The sequence below is a fragment of the Tamandua tetradactyla genome, chromosome 7 (genome assembly GCF_023851605.1).
Source record: "Tamandua tetradactyla isolate mTamTet1 chromosome 7, mTamTet1.pri, whole genome shotgun sequence".
Classification (NCBI taxonomy): Eukaryota; Metazoa; Chordata; class Mammalia; order Pilosa; family Myrmecophagidae; genus Tamandua; species Tamandua tetradactyla.
The window spans coordinates 172,426,731-172,443,898 of record NC_135333.1 but is presented as its reverse complement, the minus strand read 5'-3'; the positions used below and the strand labels follow the sequence as shown (position 1 = coordinate 172,443,898).

Sequence of the window (17,168 nt, the reverse complement as noted above, 5' to 3'; positions counted from 1 at the left end):
GTAAGACAATGGGTAATTGAAGCTGAAGGGATACAGACTGTGCAACAGGACTAGATACAACAACTCAAAAATGGACAGCACAATAATACCTAATTGTAAAGTAATCATGTTAAAACACTGAATGAAGCTGCATCTGAGCTATAGGTTTTTGTTTTGTTTTGTTTTGTTTTGTTTTGATTTTACTATTATTACTTTTATTTTTTTCTCTATATTAACATTCTATATCTTTTTCGGTTATGTTGATGGTTCTTCTAAACCAATGCAAATGTACTAAGAAATGATGATCATGCATCTATGTGATGATGTTAAGAATTAATGATTGCACGTGTAGAATGGTATGATCTCTAAATGTTGGGTTAATTTCTTTTTTTCCGTTAATTAAAAAAAAAAAAAAAAAAGAGAAGGGATAATTGGAGCTGAAGGGATACAGACTGTACAAAGGGACTGGATATAAAAACTCAGAAATGGACAGCACAATACTACCCAATTGTAATGCAATTATGTTAAAACACTGAATGAAGCTGCATGTGAGGTATAGGTTTTTGTTTTTGTTTTTTTTGGTTTTTTTTCTTTCTATTATTGTTTTAATTCTTATTCTGTTGTCTTTTTATTTCTTTTTCTAAATCGATGCAAATGTACTAAGAAATGATGAATATGCAATTATGTGATGTTATTAAGAATTACTGATTGTACATGTAGATTGGAATGATTTCTAATTGTTTTGTTAATTCTTTTTTTAATTAATAAAAAAAAAAAGAAATGAATAAAAGAAAAAAATAAATCCATCCAAGAAATCAAAACCATGTTAAGCGACACAAAAAGCCATCACACTGAGCTTCAGAAGAACAGGATGAAGAAAAGCAAAAACAAAATGGTAGATATGGTGAACAGACCAAAAAAAAGGGATCAACACAAAACAATCGGAACTGAAAAAATGATTTAAAGGCATAATTTTTAAGAACTAAAAGACTTGAAACTGTATCTTGAGCTAGCAATCCATTCCAAAAACAAACAAAATTTGCTATATGATCAACATTGAAACTTATCCTAGGGATGTTACTGGACGTCAAAGAGTAAAGAAAGAAACAGCTCAGTGCGCCCAGACGAAATGATTGATATCCTATAAGTTTATGGTATACTCCTCCTTGTTACCCCTAAAGTTCCCTTTATTTCTGGGTATACAGCTATGCAAAGGGACACTGAATTTCCCAGCTTTCGTTGTGATTAGTTCAAGTGGCCACAAGATTAAGTTCTGGACAATTGGATGTACACTAAAATGAAGTGTGAAAAATCACCTGAAATTTAAAGAAAAGTTATTTCCTCTGCAGTTTGCCTCTTTTTCTTCTTCTGCGAGCTGTAGTGCAGATGTGCCAACAACCCACCTTCAATCATGCAGCTGAGAACAAAGCCATCGGGGACGGTGGGGCAACAAGCAGAAGGCATGACCCCTGGGTGGCCTTATGGGCAGAGCTGACCTGATAACTTAGATCACTGTCTGACGTATGGGAGAGAAATCAGCTTCTAGCTTGCTTGAATCATTGCATTTTGTACTTTTTTACATTATCACATTCCTTCCTCTATCTAGTACAAAGGGGGAAAATTAGTCTGGTCTCTGAGTTTGTAACATTATTCATGCTGGAAGACAGAGAAATGATACCTACAAAGAACCTGGGGAAATAGTATGTGGTCCAAGATTGCTGAGATATCCAGGCAAACAGATTCTTGAGGAAACTACGCAGACAATATACTTCAGTCAACTAAGAGATGAATGGAGAAAAACAAATGGCAGTGATGGCTGAATTTATTTCATCAAGGATAAAGATGACTGCAAAACAGAATGCATACATTTTAAATTATAACAATGAAGTATAAAAAAATTAGACAAATATATGAAAGGAAGCAAAAGGGAAGATGGGAGTTTAAGAAAATGTGCACATGTTCTCATACATATGTCATAATTTTTATTAAAGTGTAAAGTTAAAGACTAGAAAACTAAATAAAAAAAATTTTTAATGATATGTAATTGATTAAAGTTGGGTAGTGGAGGGGAGAGAGGTTAACTATAGCTGCTCTTTAGTGTTACACAGGGCACTTTTTGAAAATAATCATGCCTGAAGCTCAGAGACACTGGTATTTTTTAGCATCATCCCAGATGATGTTAATGTGGATCAAGGACTGAGAACAACTGAAGTAGAAAAGTACAACCAAATATCATTGCTATAATAGAGAATTAATAGTCACTGGATGGAATATAAAGTAGGTTATTATGCTGGTTTGAAATTATGCATCTACCCTAGAAAAGCCATGTTTTAATCCTAATTCCACTTTGTAAAGGCAACTGTTTCTTCTAATCCTTAATCAGTACTGTATGTTTGAAACTGTAATTAGATCATCTCCCTGGAGATGTGACTCAATCAAGAGTGGTTGTTGAGCTGGATTAGCTGGAGGCATTTCTGAACCCATTTGGGTGGGTCTTGATTAGTTTCTGAAGTCCTATAGAAGAGGAAATATTTTGGAGAATGAGAGATTCAGAGAAAGCAGAACGACATAGCCACGAGAAGCAGAGTCCACCAGTCAGCAACCTTTGGAGATGAAGAAGAAAAATGCCTCCCAGGGAGCTTCATGAAACAGGAAGCTAGGAGAGAAAGCTAGCAGATGATGCTGTATGCACCAAGTGCCCTTCCAGATGAGAGAGGAACTCTGACTGTGTTCACCATGTGCCTTCCAGATGAGAGAGAAACTCCGACTATGTTCGCCATGTGCCCTTCCACTTGAGAGAGAAACCCTGAACTTCATCGGCCTTCTGGAACCAAAGTATCTCTCCCTGGATGCCTTAGATTGGACATTTCTATAGACTTGCTTTAATTGGGACACTTTCTTGGCCTTAGAACTGTAAACTAGCAAATTATTAAACTCCCCTTTTTAAAAGCCATTCTGTTTCTGGTATATTGCATTCCGGCAGCTAGCAAACTAGAACAGTTATATAGGGAATTCTTAAGATTACTACTGATAGAACTTGAAATAAAATATAAATCTTTATTAGAAAAGGAAAGAATGTACATGCGCATGCATGTTCACACACTAAAGCAACAAAAAACAGACATGTAGAACGTTGTTTTTAAAAAAAGAAGTAATACAAACTGAAAGCATAAGGTGAAACAGAATGACCAAACTCATCTGCCATATGTTAATGGTTTGGTAGTTATGCATTCATCTATTAAAAGAAAAAACAACAGTTTAAGAACAGTTGCTTCAGAGCTGACAGAGTCAACACAAGACCCAGATGTTTGGAGATGCAGGGCCCAGAAGACATCATGTGCCTTCCCATGAGATGCTAAGCAAGCCAGAACCCAGAGTTGTGTCCCAGAAGAGCTAAGACCCACACATGTCAAGTGAGGAACCCTCATAGGAATCAGAAGCTGAAAGCAACAGAGCCCAGGAGCAAGAGGCCAGCAGATGCCAGCCCCATGCCCTCCTTGCTGACAGAGGTGCTCCGGACATCATCAGCCTTTCTTTCTTTTTTTTTTTTAAATATTTTTATTAATAAAACAACATACCAACATTCCATACATGATGTACAATCAACAGCTCACATCATTTTCACCATCACACAGTCACATTGAAAAAGCTACATCATTATACAATCATCTTCAAGAAACAAAGCTATTGGAACACAGCTGTACAGTTCAGGTACTTCCCTCCAGCCACTCCAAAACACCATAAACTAAAAAGGGGATATCTATATAATGCATAAGAATAATCTCCAGGATAAATTCTCCACTCCGTTTGAAATCTCTCAGCCACTGAAACTTTATTTTGTCTCATTTCTCTCTTTCCTCTTTAGGTCAAGAAGGTTTTCTCAATCCCTTGATGCTGAGTTCCATCTCATCCCTGGATTTCTGTCCCATGTTGCCAGGGAGGTTTACACCCCTGGGAGTCATGTCCATGTAGAGGGGGAGGGCAGTGAGTTCACTTGCCCTGTCGGCTTAGAGAGAGAAGCCACATCTGAGTAACAAAAGGGGTTCTCTGGAGCCTAATTTTAGGTAGGCTTAGCCTATCTTTTGCAGGAATAAGATTCCTAGGGTCAATCCCCAAGATGGAGGGCTCGGCCTAATTGTCCCCACTGCTTGCTAGACTATCAGAATTGGGAAGTTCAATATTGTCCCCTTTGTCCCCATTTCCCCAAGGAGACTTTACAAATACTTCTTTATTCACTGTTCATATCTCTCTGGGATTTATCAGGGCATCACACTAATCTGGACAAACCAACAAAATTTCATGCCCTATTCAAGATTCCATGTACTTATGGTGTTCAACTAAACTGACCGTACAAGTTAAATTGGAAGTGTACTACCCAAATTATAAATTTTGCACCAAATAAACATCTCTCCTTTTAGTCTCACACAGAAGTTGAAGTTTTAAAACATGGATGATGTCATCCTTTACCCAGTCTTCTAATATACTTTAGTCCTATCCAGATCAGCTTCATTCATGTCTCTACTTGGGCATCAACCTTTCTTGAATGAAGGTTTACCAAGTCTTGTCATGAATTCATATCAGCAACAGATAAATGGGAAATCAAAAAAATGTGACAGAATTCATTCTTTTGGGTAGTGCAAAAACTCCAAAGCTGCAGAAAATAATATTTACCGTGTTTCTAATCATGTATGTGGCCACAGTGATGGGAAACCTATTCATTGTGGTAACCAGGATCACAAGTTGAAGTCTGAGATCACCCATGTATTTTTTCCTCTCTTCCTTCTCCTTCATGGATGTTACCCACTCTTCTGTCATTGTCCCCAATATGATTGTGGACTCCTTCTCTGAGAGTGCTACTATCTCCCTTGAACATTGGATGACTCATCTCTTTACAGAACATTTCCTTGGTGATGTGGGAATCATCTTTCTCATTGTATGGCCTGTGACCACCATCTGCAAGCCCCTGCACTACTAGAACATCATGAGTCCCTGGGTGTGTTGCCCATTACAAGAAGCAGCCTGGATGGGGGGATCTATGCACACAATGATACAGCTTCTTCTTATGTACCAAATACCCTTCTACGGTCCCAATGTCACTGATCACTTTATCTGTGATTTGTTTCTATTGCTGAAATTGGCCTGCATGGACACTCACAGCATGGCCTCTTTCTCATCCTCAACAGTGGGGTGATGTGTGTGATCATCTTCTTTATGGTCATTGCCTCATGGCCATCCTCTGCTCCCTGAGGTCTTACAGCTCTGAAGGGAAGCACAAGGCCCTCTCCACCTGTGGCTCCCACCTCACAGTGGTCGTCTTGAGCTTTGTTCCATCTATCTTCCTTCAAGAGACCTGTGGCTACCTGCTCCATAGACAAGGCAATGGTGTGACCTTCACCATCACAGAACCCATGTTAAACCCCTTGATCTACACTGTGAAGAATTTGGAGGTGAGGAATGCCACAAGGAAACTTTGGATAAAGAAAAACTTCAGTTCACAACTAGCTGTCACGCTGAGAACATCATGTTTTTTCCATAAAGAGAAGTTGTTTTGCTAGAAATAGAGGAGAAATAAAATTGTCCATTCTCTGCTAGAAGCCAGGGGGTTATTTTGAAAATATGAATCTGATTTATAATTTAAAGTATATAGAGATTATGATACTCTCCTGCTTTTTACACTTCCTTGGCTCCCCATTGCCTTTAGAAACTCCTTGCCTTCTTCTAGAATTCGCACATTAATCTAATTACTGTCTCTATCTCTCTAACCACAACTAGAGCACCTCAATCCCTCCTTCACTATGTGCCTGCTATGTTGGTGTTTTTCACCTGTCCCAAGAGCTAGACAAGCCCTTCAGCAGTTCACTGCCTTTATGTTTGTTCAACTCCCTACCTGAGTTGACTTTTGTTGCTGTATATCTTTCCCTCTAGACTAAAAGTCTGTGAGGGAAGGACGCTCATTTTATTTATATGGCCCCTATTAGGTTTCTGTTGAATGATTATTGAATTCAATGGTCATTTTTTACCAAATAGCCAAATTTTGATGGTTAGGGGAAAAAGGAGACAATCATTAAGACCTTAGAATTAAACATATCAGAGACTGATCATTAAAACAGCTAATGGAAAAGAAGTGTTGCAATTATTTCTCGGAGAGTACTGCATATTCCTTAGTCTCAGAAGGATTCTATAAGTAGGTATCATTTCAAGCTGGGTTTTTTTTTTATTTTCTTGCAATTTCTTTATGAAAAGTGATTAAATGCATTAATCAATAAGATTAATTATAATGACCAGTACTGATAAACTGATGAAAATTATCAGAAGGAAGTCTTCATGTGATGAATCTTCTGAATAGAGAAATATGCAGGAAAGCTCTGGAGTAACTGCCTCGACATTTTCAAGGAAGTATTAAAGACAAGAATGGAGAGAAAATAACAATCTAGGTAGAAAGTGGCAAGATTGGGTCAGAATTACTGTATGACCTGGCAATATGACTTATAGGTATATACCCAAAGAATTAAATGCAGGGACTCGAACAGATATTTGTACAGATGTACACAGTAGTATTATTTCCAACTGCTAAAATATGGAAACAACCCAAGTGTCCATCAATATATGAATTGATAAACAAAATGTGCTGTATACATACAATGGAATATAATTCAGCCACATAATGGAATGTCATTCTGATAAATGTGACAACAGGGATGAACCTTGAAGAAACCATGTTGAGTGAAATAAACCAGACACAAAAGACAAATATTGTATGATCTTACTGTAATGAAATAATTAGAATAAGCAAATTCTTAGAGACAGAAACTAGAATACAGGTTACGAGGGCTTGGGGTGAGGCTATGGAATGGGAGTTAATAGTGAATTAGTTCAGAGTTTCTGTTTGTGGTGATGGAAAATTTTGGTAAAAGATGGTGGTAAAAGTAGTGCAGCATTATAAATGAAATTTTCAGCACTGAGTTATATGTTTGAATGTGGTTAGAAGAGGAAGGTTTAGGTTATGAGAATAAAAATTAAACAAACAAACATAGCCCAGTGCAATGCAAACAGAGAACCTTAATGTAAACTATGAATTATAGGTAATAGTAGAATTATAATAATATTGCTTATCAACTGTAATAAAGTTACTACACTAATACAAAATGTTCATGATAGGGATATCTGTTCATGTTGTGGGATATATCATGTTGTGGGATATATACTTTTTTATTTTCTACATGCCTTTTCTATAAATCTACAAATTCTCTAATAAAAAATTAATATAACCACTACCCCCCCCCCCAAAAAAGAAGGTGCAAACTATTGGTAAAGCCAACAAATTGGATAAATTCCCAAGGAATTATGCTGAAAGAAAAAGGTCAATCACCAAAGTTAACTTACTGTATGATTCCAATTACATAACAGTTTTGAAATAGAAATGGACACAGATTAGGGGTTGCAGGGGGCAGGTAAGTAGGTTTGGTTATACTAGAGCAACAGGAGTGATTCTTGTGCTCTCGAAACTGTTCACTAGCTTGACTGGTAGATTCGCAAAATGTGATAAAATTGTATATAAATAAATATACTCCCATGAGTATGTACAAGTAAAAGTAGAGAAATAGTAAGATTAGTAGATTGTGTCAATGCCAATATCTTGGTTTGAAATTATATCATCTTTTTGTAAAATATTATTGGAAGAAACTCAGTTAAGTGTATGTGGATTTCCCTGTGTCATCTCTTACAACTACATGTGAATCCACAATTATCTCAATAAAAATTTCAACGTAAAACACACACACACAGATGTATGCACAAAATGCTAAGCTCCTGATATTTCTCATGTTTAGAACATTAGCACAAAAATACCAACAAAAGGCTGATCCCATATGCAGGAATTTTATCTTATTCATTAATTATTTTAACAAGTTTTTGGCAGATGATATCATACAGAATATTTAATAATTAAAACTAGATTTCAAAATATGCACTTAGCTACCTCTATATACATATTTTCTTGACTCAACTCATTCCAAAAGTACATCAGCCAAATAAATAAGCTAGGAAAGTTTATTTTCAGAGTAATACCTCTATTATTTACAGAGGTTGGGAAAGAGTCTTGGAAGCAGGTTATGAAACCTTAACTATTCATACAAAAATCTGTTATTTTGTTTATTGGGGGAAAGCTGGACATGGAAAACATAGTCAAGTGCAAATGTATCTCCTGTTGGGAAAAATATTTCCCCTTTATATGCTCTCCTTTTATTGTTAGGAAAAAAAATGAGAGAAATGTGAAATTACAGGATCTAAGGGGGATTTGGTACTTTCTAATTGTACACATTTCCATAGCTATTTGCATCCAAAAGACTGTTTAAGGATAAAGGATTCTAAAAGGCTCAGAATACTTGGAATTCTCATAGAATTAGCTTCCTCCTGTTATAAGCATTACCATCATCTCATTGCTGGGTAGGCTCTGCTCAGTACTGACCTAATATGATATTTGTTACTAACATACATATATTTTCAACCACACGTATCTAGCACTTTCCTATGGCAGGCCCCAGGGAATAGTTAGGCTAGAAGACCAGCTGTCATATCCTGCTCAAGCTGTAAGTCCTCGCTCAGTCCAATTTCTTCAAACACTGGTGATGTAGCTCCGTGTTCCAGCCTGATCCTTCCCTCTGACTCACGGGGTGTGGAGAGAGGCCCCTGTGGAGTCCCGCAGAGCACTTGTCATCCTCTTGGGTCCCTAAGGCCCCTTCGTTACACAGCTGTCATGGTTATTTGAAGTAACATATACTATAATTCCTGAAACAGTAACCAATCCTTTTTTTTTTTTTAAATCTTGTGGTGATTCTCTCAAGGATACGGGGTCTTATTTGTGCACAAAGCCTTAGACATGAATGTTGCATGTAAAAGTTGACCCAGGAATTTTACTTACAGGAATTTATCCTTCAGCCATCCTAGCTCATCCCTGAAATGATACATATGCAGAAATATTCATTGTAGCATTGTTTATAATGGAAAATTATTAAAAGAAATCTAAATGACCATCAAGATGATAATGGCTAATGGAAGTAAAATTACGAATATCTATACAAGTAGAATACTTGCATTAGTGTCTTGGGGCTGCTATAACAAAGTATCCCGAACCAGATATCTTAGAACAACAGAAATGTATTGTCTCAAAATTCTAAAGGCTACAAGTCTGAAACAAGATAGTGAAGCATGCTGCCTCCAAACTCTGCAGTTAAGAATCTGTTCCACACCCCCAGCCTGGCTTTTGGCAGTGGCATCTCAGCAGGTGTGGCACTCTCTGCCTCAGCCACACATGGGGCTCTCCTGTCTGTGTTCAGATTTCCTCCTTTTGTAAAGGACATGTAGCCATATTGAATCAAGGCCCTACCCTATGGCCAGTATGAATTCTTTTTTAAAATTTATTTTTAATTGTAGTAAAATACACATAAAACTCTGTCCAACCATTTTAAGTGGAGAATTCTTTAATGTTAAGAAAATTGGCAATACTGTGTAACTTTCACCACTATTTCCCACCGTATTTTCATCATCCTAAAGCAAAATTCATACTCATTTAGCATTAACTCCCCATTCCTTCTTCCCACCACCCCTCAAAACCACTATTTTGCCCTCTATCTCTATGAATCTGCATACCTTAAGTACTTCATACAAGGAATCATATACTCTTTGTCCATTTGTACCTGACTTATTTTACTCAGCACGTGTTTTCAAGGTCATCCATGTTGCACTATGCACCAGCACATCACTGCTTTTGATGTCTGAATAATATCCCATTCTATGGATAGACCACAATTTGTTTGTCCATTCATCTGTTGATGGACACTTGGGTTGCTCCCACCTTTTGGCTATCATGAATAACACTGGTATGTAAATATCTATTCTGGTCCCTGCTTTCAGTTATTTTTGGGTATAGGCCTGCAAGCAGAATTTCAGGGTCAAATGGTAATACTCTTTAATTTTCTAAGGAATTGCTCCAGTGTTTTCCACAGTGGCTGCACCATTTTACATTCCCACCAATAATATATGAGGGTTCCTATTTTTCCACATTCTTGCCAACAATTGTTATTTTCCATTTCTTTGTTTTTAATACTTTTATTGAGAAATTTCACCCATATATTCTCCATATATGGTGTACAATAAATGGTTCACAATATCATCATATAGTTTTGTATTCATTGCCATGCTCGTTTTTAGAACATTTGCATCACTCCAGAAAAAGAAATAAAAAGAAAAATCTCATACATCCCATATCCCTTACCCCTCCCTCTCATTGACCACCAGTATTACAATCTACCCAATTTTTTTGCCTTTTATCCTGCCCTATAATTTATTTATTTTTTATCCTTATTTTTTACCTATCTGTCCATACCCTGGATAAAAGGAGCATTAAACACAAGGTTTCCACTATCACACAGTCACATTTAAAAGCTATACAGTTATACAGTCATTTTCAAGAATCAAGGCTACTGGAATACAGGCTCAACAGCTTCAGGTACTTTCCTCTAGCCACTCCAATACTCCATAACTAAAAAGGGATATCTGTATAATGCATAAGAATAGCCTCCAGGATAACATATTGACTGTGTTTGAAATTTCTCAGCCACTGAAACTATTTTGACCATTTTTTAATTCCACCTTTTTTGTCAAGAAGGTCCTGGCTCATTCCAGGAAACTGTCCCATGTTGCTAAGGAGATTTACACACCTGGGAGTCATGTCCCACATAGTGAGTTGTCCTGCCAAGCTGGCTTAGAGAGAGAGAGGCCACATTTGAGCAACAAAAGAAGTTCTCTGGGGATGAATCTTAGACCTAATTTTAAGTAGGCTTAGCCTATCCTTTGCAGGAGTAAGTTTCATAGGAACAAACCCCAAGATCGAGGGCTCGGCCTATTGATTTGGTTGTTCACACTGCTTGCGAGAATAGCAGAAATTCTCCAAATGGGGAAGTTGAGTATTTCCTCCTTTATTCCCAGCCCCTAAGGGGGCTTTGCAAATACTTCTTTATTCACTGTCCAAATTGCTCTGGGATATATCGGGGCATTACACTAACCTGGACAAACCAACAAGACCTTACACCCTATTTAAAATTCCATGTAATTATGGTGTTCAAATAAACTGACCAAACAAATAAAATTAGATAATGCGCTACCCAAAATATACATTTTGCACCAAATAAGCATTCCTTCCTTTGGTCTCACACAGAAGTTGAAGTTTTAAAATATGAACCATATCATCCTTTACCCTGTATTCTGATTTACCTTAGTACTATCCGGATGAGCTTCTCATCTCATATCTCTACTTGAAGTCTCATCACTTTTTCAACTTTTTAACAGTTCCTGTATGGGGTAATACTGACTTTCATAGCTTAGGTGTCACATAAATATCTGAAGTTTCAGGGAATGACCAGGTCATACTCAAATAGCTCAGTATCCAGAATTTAGAAACAATAGTTACAACTCCTGAATATATGTGACTGCTGTAAGACCTTACAATCTAGGACCCTTTACAATAGGCCCCAATCTGATAATCCATGCTCTCAACTTCAATTCTCTGAGTTTGTATAATATAGTTAGTCCATATGAGTGAGGCATGTTAATGTTTGTCTTTTTGTTTCTGCCATTTCATTCTACATACAGTCCTTAAGATTCATTCACCTCGTTACATGCCTCACAACTTCAATCCTTCTTGCAGCCTCTCAGCAGTCCATCGTATGTAAACACCACAGTTCCCCTTCCATTCCTTAGTCGTTATATCTGACTCCATTCATTGTGGATTGCAAACACTGCTGCCATAAACACCAGTGTGCAAATGTCTATTCCTGTTCCCACACTCAGTTCCTCCAGGTATATACTGAACAGTAAGGTTGCATGATCATATGACAACCCAACCCCTAGCCTCCTGTGGAACCACCACACTGCCCACCAAGGGGCTGCACCTCTCAGCTTCCCTACCAACAATGAATAGGTACATCTCTTTCTCCACATTTTCTCTAGCACTTGTTTCTCTCTCTTTTTTTTTTTTTTTTGCATGGGCAGGCACCAGGAAGTGAACCCGGGTCCCTGGCATGGCAGGCTAGAACTCTGCCTGCTGAGGCACCATGGCATGCCCTTTCTCTGTTTATTTTTAAACAGTATTATTCATGCATCATACAATCCAACCTAAGTAAAGAGACATGCCTTCATCACTACAATCTATATGAAAATATTTCCTTTTCTTCTACAATGAATCCACACCCCTCCCCCATACCCTACCTGACCCACACCCACTTGTTGACATTTAATTTTAGCATAATGCCTTTGTTACACTCAGTGGAAGCATATTACAATGTTAACTGTTGACTATAGATCCTAGCTTGCATTGATTGAACTTTTTACTGTATACCATTCATTTTCAACACCTTGCAAATTTGACATTAATTTGTTCTCCTTCATGCAAAAACATTTTTATATTTGTACATTTAATCACCACCTTCATCCACTCTAGGCATTTCTAAGTTATACTATCTCAGTCTTTATCCTCCATCTTTCCTTCTGGTGTCATATGTGCCCCCAGCACTTCTCCCTCAATCATACTCATATTCAGTGTATATACATTACTGTGATATAATCAAGTAGTATTGTGCTATCCATTTCTGAATTTTTACAATCAGGCCTGTTGCACAATCTATATTCCTATAGCACCAGTTGCCCAATCTCTACCCTATTTCTATCGCCTGATTACCTGTGTTCTTAACTTGAACTCTCAAAGTTCACTCATTATGTTAATTCATATTAGTGAGACCATACAGTATTTGTCCTTTTGTTTCTGGCTAATTTCATTCAGAATAATGACCTCAAGCTTCACCCACATTGTTACATGCTTCATGACTTTATTCTATCTTACAGCTGCATAAAATTCCATCGTATGTGTACATACCACAGCTTGTTTAGCCACTCATCCATTGATGGACATTTGGGCTGTTTTCATTTCATGGCAATCGTAACTAATGCTGCTATAAACATCATGTGCAAATGTCTCTTTGTGTCCTTGCCCTCACGTTCTCTGAATATATCCCCAACAATGGGATTGCTGGACCATATGGCAATTCTATACTTAGCTTCCTGTGTTAGTTAGATTCAGTTGTCAACTTGGCCAGGTAAGCATACTTAGTTCTGTTGCTGCGGACATAAGCCAATGGTACATGAACCTCATCTGTTGCTAATTACATCTGCAGTCAGCTAGGAGGCATGTCTGCTGCAATGAGTGACATTTGACTTAATTGGCTGGTGCTTAAATGAGAGAGCGCAACTTAGCACAGCTAAGCAGCTCAGCATTCCTCATCTCAGCACTTGCAGCTCAGCCCAGGCCTTTGGAGATGCAGAAAGAAGTCACCCCGGGGAAAGTTGTTGGAACCCAGGGGCCTGGAGAGAAGACCAGCAGAGACCATCTTGTGCCTTCCACGTAAGAAAGAACCTCAGTGGAAAGTTAGCTGCCTTTCCCCGGAAGAATTAACAAAATAAATCCCCTTTTATTAATAGCCAATCTGTCTCTGGTGTGTTGCATTCCGGCAGTTAGCAAACTAGAACACTTCCTGAGGAAACACCAAACTGCCTTCCACAGCAGTTGTACCATTTTGTATCCCCACCAACAGTGGATAAGTGTGCCTCTTTCCCCACATCCTCTCCAGCACTTGTTGTTTTCTGTTTTTATTTTTTATATACTGACCATTTAGTGGGTGTCAGATGATATCTCACTATAGTTTTGATCTGCATTTCCCTAGTAGGCAGTGAAGTTGAGCACCTTTTCACGTACCTTTTAGCCATTTGTATTTCCTCTTCTGAGAAGCAGTCAGGTCTTTTGCCCATTTTTTAATTGGGTTGTTTGTCTTTTTGTTGTTGAGAAGTAGGGTCTCTTTATATATTCTGGATACTAAATCCTTATCTGATAGGTGGTTTCAAATATTGTCTTCCATTGCATAAGCTGCCTTTTTACTTTCTTGACAAAGTTCTTTGATGCACAAAAGTGTTTAATTTTGAGATGTTCACATTTATCTATTTCTTCCTTCAATGCTCATGCTTTGGGTGTAAGGTCTAGGAAACTACCTCCTATTACAATATTTATAAGATATTTCCTTACATTTTCTTCTAAAAGTTTTATGGTTTTAACACTTGATCATTTTGAGTTAATTTTTGTATAGGGTATGAGATACGAATTCTCTTTCATTCTTTTGCACATGTGTATCTAGTTCTCCAGTCATCATGTATTGAAGAGGCTGCTCTGTCCCAGGTGGGTCTCCACTTTTGTTATGAAGAGGCTGCTCCATCCCAGGTGGGTCTCCACTTTGGTTATGAAGAGGCTGCTCCGTCCCAGGTGGGTCTCCACTTTTGTTATGAAGAGGCTGCTCCGTCCCATGTGGGTCTCCACTTTGGTTATGAAGAGGCTGCTCCGTCCCAGGTGGGTTCCCACTTTTGTTATGAAGAGGCTGCTCTGTCCCAGTGGGTCTCCACTTTGGTTATGAAGAGGCTGCTCCGTCCCGGGTGGGTTCCCACTTTGGTTATGAAGAGGCTGCTCCGTCCCAGGTGGGTCTCCACTTTGGTTATGAAGAGGCTGCTCCGTCCCGGGTGGGTTCCCACTTTTGTTATGAAGAGGCTGCTCTGTCCCAGTGGGTCTCCACTTTGGTTATCATGGTCATCCTAGATCATGGGAAGGGAAAGCCCATTGTAGTTTTACTTTGCATTTCTCTAATGGTAAATTATGTTGACCAACTTTTCATGTACTTATCGACCATTTGAATCTCATCTTTGAAAAAAATATCTATTCAAATACTTGGCCTACTTTTTAAATTCAGTTGTTTGTCTTTTTGTTAATGATTTGCAGGAATTCTTTATACATAAACAATACTGTTGTTTTAAGCCATTCCGTTTGGGGTAATTTGTTATGGCAGCCCTAAGGAACGTATCAGATATGTTCCCCAGTAGTTTCTCCCACTTTGTAGGTTGTGTTTTTACATTCATACTAATGTCCTTTGAGGCACAAAAGTTTTAAGTTTTTATAAAGTCCCATTTCTCTATTTTTCTTTTGTTGCTTGTGCTTAGCAAAATCCATGGCCTCTCACATCATCCTGAATATACTCCTTATGTTTTCCTGTAGGAGTTTTATATTGTTAGTGCCTGTATTTAGTTCTCTGATACAATTAGAATAATTTTTGTATATGATGGTATGGCTTCATTTTAACTTGCCTATTACCATCTGTAATGACCCTATTTCCAAACAAAGTTACATTCTGAGGTATTGGAGATTAGGACATTAACATATCATTTGGGCTCACACTTCAATTCATAACAACACTACACGTAGCCATTAAGAACAATAAGGCTGTGCTGTCCAGGCAACCCCACAGAATATCTCCTTAGTTATTGTGCTCCATATAAATCATCTCTTGGATTTTAAAAACTAAACATGGCAGATGTATAAATCTCTAAATACACCAGTATTTTCTAGCTGAAATTTATGAGTTATTTAATATTTATTTTATAAAAACTCAATATAACACAAAATGATGAACAAGAAGTTTCAAATTTCATTCCAAATACACTTGGTAGAAAGTCAGAATAAGGATTAGGTCATTTGAAAACTCATGAAGTGTCAGAAAATGGAAGGTACATCTCTGAATGTTATTGGTGCTAAGAGAGGCAACACTTTGGATAAAAAGTTACTATTTCTTAGAAACCTTATGTATTGTTTGATAATCAGAAAGTGAGAGTTTAGTCATTTTATATCCTAACATGATAGCTTGTAACTCATATATTGGCATTTTACTGTGAAGAGGTGGCTGTTCCCAAATTGGTAGCTCTCTGAACTTAGCATGAGATATTTGGTGACTTTTACTTTTCACTGTGATATTTACAATTCCAAGAAAACAGAAGGCCTCACAGACCATCCTTTAGTATGTCGTGGAGAAGAGGTGGGGAAGTGAGAAAGGCAGATTAGAAGAAAATATATAAAGATATTTATAGAGAAAATAAAGGCATGAGGTCTGAGGATAATTTTTCAAAAATGGAGGCTGTTCTAGTTTGCTAGCTTCCAGAATGCAACACACCAGAGGTGGACTGGCTTTTAATAAAAGGGGATTTATTTCATTTACTTCTTCAGAGGAAAGGCCTTGGGCAAACCTTCGTAACAGGAGGTGCAGTTCAAGAAAAATCTCTGACTTATCACCAGCTGGTTACAAAATTAAAAAATAGACATCTCAAGGAATAAATCCCAAAGCTAACATTTAAAAATGTTAAAATGCACAGTGTGCAACAAAAGTTAAAAAACAAACAAAGAAACAGGAAATGATGGCCCATCCAAGGAAGAGGATAAATATCCAGAAATCACCAATGAAAAAAACCAGAATGTGGACAAATCAGACAAACTCTTTAAAAAAGTTATCTTAAAATGTTAAAAAATGATCAAAAAGATGAAATGAAATATAGAAAAAGAACTAAAAGATATCAGGGGAAACAATGAATGTGCAAAAGGAGAATCTTAGAAATGAGATAGAAATTTTAAAAAGGGAGCAAAGCTACTGGAGTTGAAAAGCACAACAACTGAAGTGAAAAATTCTGAGGTGCTTGTCCAAGAGCAAAATGAAGCTGAAAGAAGAAAGAATCACTGAAGTTGAAGCAAGAAATGTGAAATAAGTCAAGCTGAGGAGCAGATAGAAAAAAGAATTATTAAAAGTGAAAATAGCTTAGGAGAACTCTGGGACACCATCAGGCATACCAATATATCCATTATGGGACTCCCAGAAGGAGAAAAGAGATAGAAAGGGGCAGAATAAATAGTTAAGGAAATAATGACAGAAAACTGCTAAAACTTAGCAAAAGATATGACTATGCACATAGTCAGAAGAAGCCCAGAGAATATAACAGGATATACATGAAGAAAAATGCACCCTACCTTATACTGATCACACTATTGAACACAAAGGATGGGGAAAATGTTTTGAAAGCTGTGAGGGAAAAGCAACATGTTATGCATAAGAGAATCCCAATTAGACTGAGTGCCAATTTCTCATCAGAAACCATGAGGGCAAGAAGGCAGTGGGTTGAAGGGTGGTTAAAAAAACAACTGCCAGCCAAAAATTTTATACCCAGAGAGACTTTCTTTCAAAAAATAAGGGAGAGATTAGACATTCTCACATTATCAAAAG

The 17,168-nt window shown here is 37.5% G+C and overlaps 1 pseudogene; it reads left to right on the top strand.

The window, feature by feature from the left end:
- The first annotated feature begins 4,570 nt into the window (after positions 1-4,570).
- On the top strand, positions 4,571-5,534 carry LOC143690735 (olfactory receptor 4C6-like; annotated as a pseudogene).
- The last annotated feature ends 11,634 nt before the right edge of the window (positions 5,535-17,168 follow it).